We start from the raw sequence: 6,508 nt of genomic DNA on the forward strand, positions 1-6,508 counted from the left end.
AAAAAAAAAAAAAAAAAAAAAAAAAAAAAAAAAAACCCTTCAGAATTCAGAAATAAAATAATCCAAAGCTCATCCCCGTCAGTGGCAAAGAACTCCCAAACCCTACAATCACACTTAGAAATTTTCATATTATTTTCTTCCATTCTTTCATTTATTCTTCTTCGTACAGAATTTCCTATTGATCCCATTCCCTCCCAGGCAACACGATGTGGATTGATGCAAAGGGTGGGGGTGGAACCTACTTGGGCAAGGTTGCAGAGGATGGGATGGGGCGAAGGTGTTGCCGAAGAAGAAGAAGAAGAAGGAGAAGGAGATATGCAGATGGTGGGGGCAGACCAGCTTAGGCGAGGTTTTAGAGGATAGGATAGGACGGTGGTGTTGCCGGAGAAGAAGAAGGAGATCGGTAACAATTTTGGACATTTGGGAATATTTTATTGGGTATTTGATGTGAGGCTATAATGGTTTTTTATATTTATAACTACCAGAATACATGCCAAGACTCGAACCCACAACCAGCTGACTCGAGCGGTGATGGGTTGAGGGCATTCTCACCACTAGGCTACCAACCCCATTGGTCAAGTGTATTTTTGGTTCGATATGGGCAATTCAATACCAATTCATTATGATATCATATCGATTCTAATACCACGCACCACTATCATGGGTAGATCTTCCGATACAATTTGATACAAGCCGATTGAATTGATATCGGAACAATATTGACCTTGACTGGTCCCATGACAGTTCCAAGTTTTAGAACCTTGATGAGAGCTCTAGGAAGCATCTATAGAAAAATCATTTTTCCTTTCATTGGGGATGGGCCAGTCATTTCAGCCCCATGTGTCTGGCGCAGGGGCTACACTCCCCCCACAAAAAAAAAAAAAAAAAAAAAAAAATCTATTTTATTTTAGATTTTCAATGATAAAAAAGAATGTTACCCACTTGTGTGTCTATGCCTAGGCATAGAAATGCGTGAAAAGATTGTGCCACTCCTGCCCCATGTGTTGAAAATACCTCTGCACGATCTCCCATTGGTCTGCACGTTAGTGAAGATAATCTTTTTATAATTTTAGAATTTCAGATTGTTTGAGGAATTCAGAATAGTTTTAGTTGGGATCGAAATCAGTTTAGTCTAATTTTCGATTCAAAACATTGACCGATTTCTCGTGTTTAAGCTGATTCTGACTGATTTTTGGCCATAAACCATACAATTATTGAGTTTAGTTATAAAATTTGATATTTTGCTGATCCATATGGTTCTTGATTTATCCAACCGTTGGATTATTGTGTCAGTGTTTTACAAGTTTAATTATTTAAAATATAAAAGGATGAAAACTGCAACAAGTGGGTAGGCTTTATGATTTGAGATGATAATTTGAACTTTAGTGAATTTAAAAAGAATAAGGGAATACCCCTACTCACCAAATTTAATATATGATTTTTGAGGAAGTGTTTTATATTCGAGAGTGGTCCTTGCGTTTAGAGATAGGGGTGGTCATTGTGCATCTCCTGTGTCTGTGGTGCAAAGGCCGTTCTCAAATAAAAAAATTTGTCCCTCAACTTTTTTAAAATTCTATTAGTTCTACACATATTTAAGATTTTATTACAGATTTTTATGATGAATAAGTTTCAAGATTCTCTCTTCACTTAATTCTATCCTTGATGCATTACATTGGGATTAATTTTTTTTTTCTTCTTGATAAACGTTATGCTGGGACTCAATCTTGTGCTCGTGTGTCAAAGCATGCTAATGTAACAAGAAAACCAAAACTCTAACATAACGCACATAGGGTTTTGTTACTCTGACCAAAATTATTGTACTCGAAATTTAGATCTAGATTGTTCCTAGTCAATATAGATACTAATTCAGCCGGAATCAGACTTAAGCATAGAAACCTAGCATCGACTACCCAGGATTGGCCTGAATTATGGTCCGGGCTTGAGCAATTTGACCAACCGGCAGCCAAATTCCAATTCTTGAAACCCTAAGGGGGCGTTTGGTTCGAATTATCCATCGGATCAGATCCCATGGAATATGGATTCTGGATCTAACTCAAATGAATGAGTTTCTTTGGAATCATTTCAACTCGTTAAAAAAACTGTTTGGTTACCTGATTCTACTGGCCAGATTCTAAGTGGAAAACTGTTTGGTTACCCTGATTCTGTCACTTGATTCTAAGTGAAAACTGTTTGGTTACCCTGATTCTGGGCATTGATTCTGAGTGTAAAACTGTTTGGTTACCTTTGAGTCTTTGAACCCATGTTCTGTTGAAAAAAAAAAATTCCCACAAACAAAACCTAAAAATACAATTTGGTCCACACATGTACTTTATTTTTAATTTTTTTTTCCTTTTCTTTTTTATGGTAATATGTTAAAAAAAAAAAAAGTGTAACCCTAAACCTTTAAGTCTAATACTGTAGTGCAGTAATTTATTTTTTTTATTTTTTTATTTTTATTTGTATTTTTTTTTTTGTAAATTGAAGAGGCCAAACCCGGGAGAACATTACAAGACATGATTCTATTGTAGTTCATGTAATCGAAATAGGTATCGTGTACCATATAATTCAGATCTGAAAATTGCCCAAACCAGCGGATGATTTGGTTTATGGAGATATATATGCTTCAAAGTATTTATAAACAACAGTCTCCAAGCAAGAAGCCAGTAATATAGGTCCTTAGGACCAAATGAGAGAAGAAGCACGTAAATACTCGAATATAGTACTGAGTCCATCCAGGTACTAGTAAATGCGAATTAAGTCTTTCTATGAAAAAAAAAAAATAGATAATGAACTCAATATCATTACAATGGCTTCAGACTTTTCTTTCTAAAAAGTTCCAAAAAAGTTCATCATACATTTTTGTTTAAATCAAGCTTCTTGACTACGTCAAAAACATCTCTCAACATCCTCATATGACCCTCAGATTCTTTTATTGCACCGTTCAAGTATCCTTTGATATAGTCTGATGAAGGGGAAGGAGATGATGAAGTTGATGTTTCTGAGCATATGGACCTAGGTGGAGTCTGGTAAGTATCACAACTTGGGTTTGAACTTGATATCCATTCAAACATTCCACAACCTTTGTTTTCAACCTATAAAGCAAATATAATCATTTTATAAGAATACAAGAAAATAAACATTCAAATCTTAAACATCTGAAAAAAGTTTACAAAATTAAATTAAACAAAAAATTTAAAAAATCCATACCCCAGTTGATTGTGGACAGCACCAAAAATATCGACCATAATTCGCACTTGTTTTCGCAGTTCTGACCTTACATTGACCGTTCCCACAGTCACACATCTTAAGATGGTCAACCCACATGAAGAAGTGACAATTCATTGAACATTTAAAAAATTTCCTTCCAACATGTGACCCTGACTTAGAAGTGAAAACTGAGCAACCTTTCCCACAGTTCTCACACTTTGCAATATCACAAGCGGATATATTCGATGTCATCTGTAAGTTAACACAAACATTTTCAATACTCTATATGCATAGAAAATACTATTAAGTACACCCTCCATCTGAGTGATGGACAAAAAATAGGAGACTTCAATGGCACATAAACCAAATAAATTGGCAGCTCCTGCAATCCCTATATATACCATACGAAATAAACAATTATATAAATGGACAAATAAGAATGATGTTGTCCATATTTAAACCTTGAAATCATTCAGATAGAAACACATGAAGTACCAGTGTCTTAACCTGTCTTAATACTACATTTAATCCATTGTCACAGACTTAACATAAACCAAAAAGTTACTTAAACCAAACAGATACATTTTCTTGCTCAATAAAACCATTGTCGGGTATCCATCCAAACACTTACTTTTATCACCTCAATTCTTCTCAATCTCTGGCAAGTACATCTCAAGCAGATTTCGCCTATCTTCTACTTTTGTTCCCAAGAAGATAATGGCAGAATTCCGCTTGGCCATGAAATATTCCTTGGCCTTAAACTTTTGTTGAAAATTGAGGTCTGGAATGGCATCAACAGCATCTATAATGGCTCTCCCAAATTCAGTCTGAGATTCACTCATTACCATCTTTTCAATTGAGTTAGCAATCTGTTTCAATGGACTTACCACCTTTTCAGCTACACCCTTCTTCCTCTTTTCTCTGCCACTATTGACGGACCCAGTAGGTCTTCCTCGCGAACGGCTGGTACTACCAATGGGAGTGGAAGGAACACTTTCTTCTTCTTCAATATGTTCATAGTGAACACCATCATTGTTCCCTATTCCCTCAACATGAGTACCTGTCACGTCCATCATAACTTCAGTGGCAGCTTCAGAGGGGACTGTTGAATCATTCCCAGTTGCCATCTCTTTCCTTAGCAAAGCTCCAACTTCAAGGTGAATTGGGAGCACACTATGTTCCTTCCAATACTTTTGTTCTTTTTTCTAGCAATATAAAGGACAATGTCAATGTGCTTATGTTGTAAGTAAGAAACAAAAAACGCACAATTATATAGAAAGAACAATTTAAAGAATCCCATTATACCCTATATTCATTCCAGAAGTGTTGAGGAGCATCAAATCTCAATTCAGATGCATTCCAACCCAATCCACTTTGCTTTTGTAGGTCACTCAATGCTCTAAGCCTTTGCTTCCAAATCCGAAAGTGGTTTCTCACTTGTTCACAGTCGTAACTAGTAAAAAATTTCTCCTTCAGTTGGTTGGCAATTGCAATGAACATTTGCATGGCTGTATACCTGATATGCAAATTGATCTCCATGGCTGTATACCTGATATGCATTTAGGATTGAGTTCAGCCTTCCAACCTAAGTGGAAGTGGAAATCATATAGCTAAATCCAATCACCTAAAAAGAAACTTATTCTATATTTCTTGTGGCTGAAAGAGGATTAGATAATGCTTTATCATTACTTATTTTTTGAGCTGACAAGAAGTTTTGTTTTATCTCTTCTCAAGCATGGAAGTTGAAACAACCATTATAAAGTGTAAGCTACCCAACCATTCACAGCTGCCTTACTAGTAGCCAATCGTTTCAATTATGTTCCCTACTAACCCAGTAAAAGAAAAAAAAGGAAGCCCTAAGACCCAAGAATCACAGTTGAGTGAATTCCAAGATTATGGAGTTCATTGAAGGATACAGATGTATTCATCATTTAATCTTTTCCAATCTCAATGGCTTTTCCAAATATTAGGGGATTAACACTATGAGTCATTATTTCATGTTTGGTTTTATTGGCGTAGACAGGTTGGAGAATAAAATTTTCAGACTCAGTAGGAGACCTTTTCTAGGCTTCTGCATGGTTCTCAGTTCTATACACTAGGGATAAAAGCCAAACCTGGGAGAAAATGTCCGGCTAATGCTTCAACAGTTCTTGACACTAACAGATAGCTTCAACAGTTCCTGACGTGAACAGATCCTCAAGAAAATGAATGAGAGAGAGAGGGTGTGAGAGACTAATAGCACTTTAGTCTTTTCTTTTTAGAGTCAGAGTCTGTCTTACTCAAACTCTTTAAGTGTATGTGAGGTACTACAGCCTCAAAACAAATTTTGATGAATGAATTGATGAATTTGTTGCTTTCCTGGTCTTTGGATTTCAGGCTTAGAGCCTTGGACATTCGGGGATTTAGATGTTTACTCTGTGGATTCTGAGTGGTGCTTCAGTGGTTTCAGAAGTGAGACTTTGGTGGATTCCAAGCCTGCAATCAGGTGGATTCCTGAATGATTATCTTTCCCTAATCTCTATTCAATCCTCCATCTCATACCAAGTTAGGTTTTCTGAACTGTCTTCCCCGTGATTGCTATTCTGTTAGAATATTCTAGTTTAATTTTCAGGTTAGTTATAGTTCCAGTTTTGGGGTTAATCTTAATTTAACTCTGCTGATTTTTGGTATTTATTTGACTTACTAATTACAAGTTTCGGATTTTGTTTATCTCTCAGTTTTCCAATCAATTTTAGGAAACCTTCTCCAACTATTATTCTTCCAATTCTGGTTTCTTGGCTCTGATTTTAAATTTCTGTTTCCTGGTTTCAGTTCTTTGTTTGGTTATCTCTGTAATACCTTGAGTGTGCTCTGTCTTAGAGCCCCAAACTATCCATCGATTTTGCAGTTCTTTAACTGTCCTATTTCCTATAGGATTCTTTCGTAACATGAATCTAGCTATCAGTTTTCAATCAAACTTTACTGGAATGTTCCCCTTGATAAATATTTCACTCAACCTTTTGACCTAATCAGATTTATATTCATTAAGTTATTGATTTTATCTTAAATCTAGTTGTTCCTTATCCCTGCGATAGATGCAATGAAATCAATTCTGTTTTCAGTCATTCAACTTACAGTAAGAAACATATCACATAATCATATATTGTTTCACCATAGAAGAAGAAGAAGAAGAAGAAGAAGAAGAAGAAGAAGAAAAACTGAAACCGAATTTACATTACAGTAAGAACATGGTTCCAAAGAAGAAAAAAATCACATAAATGTCGAAATCTAACCTTAAATCAAACTTCAATTCTAGTTCTTC

This window comes from Macadamia integrifolia, chromosome 7, assembly GCF_013358625.1.
Source record: "Macadamia integrifolia cultivar HAES 741 chromosome 7, SCU_Mint_v3, whole genome shotgun sequence".
Taxonomy (NCBI): Eukaryota; Viridiplantae; Streptophyta; class Magnoliopsida; order Proteales; family Proteaceae; genus Macadamia; species Macadamia integrifolia.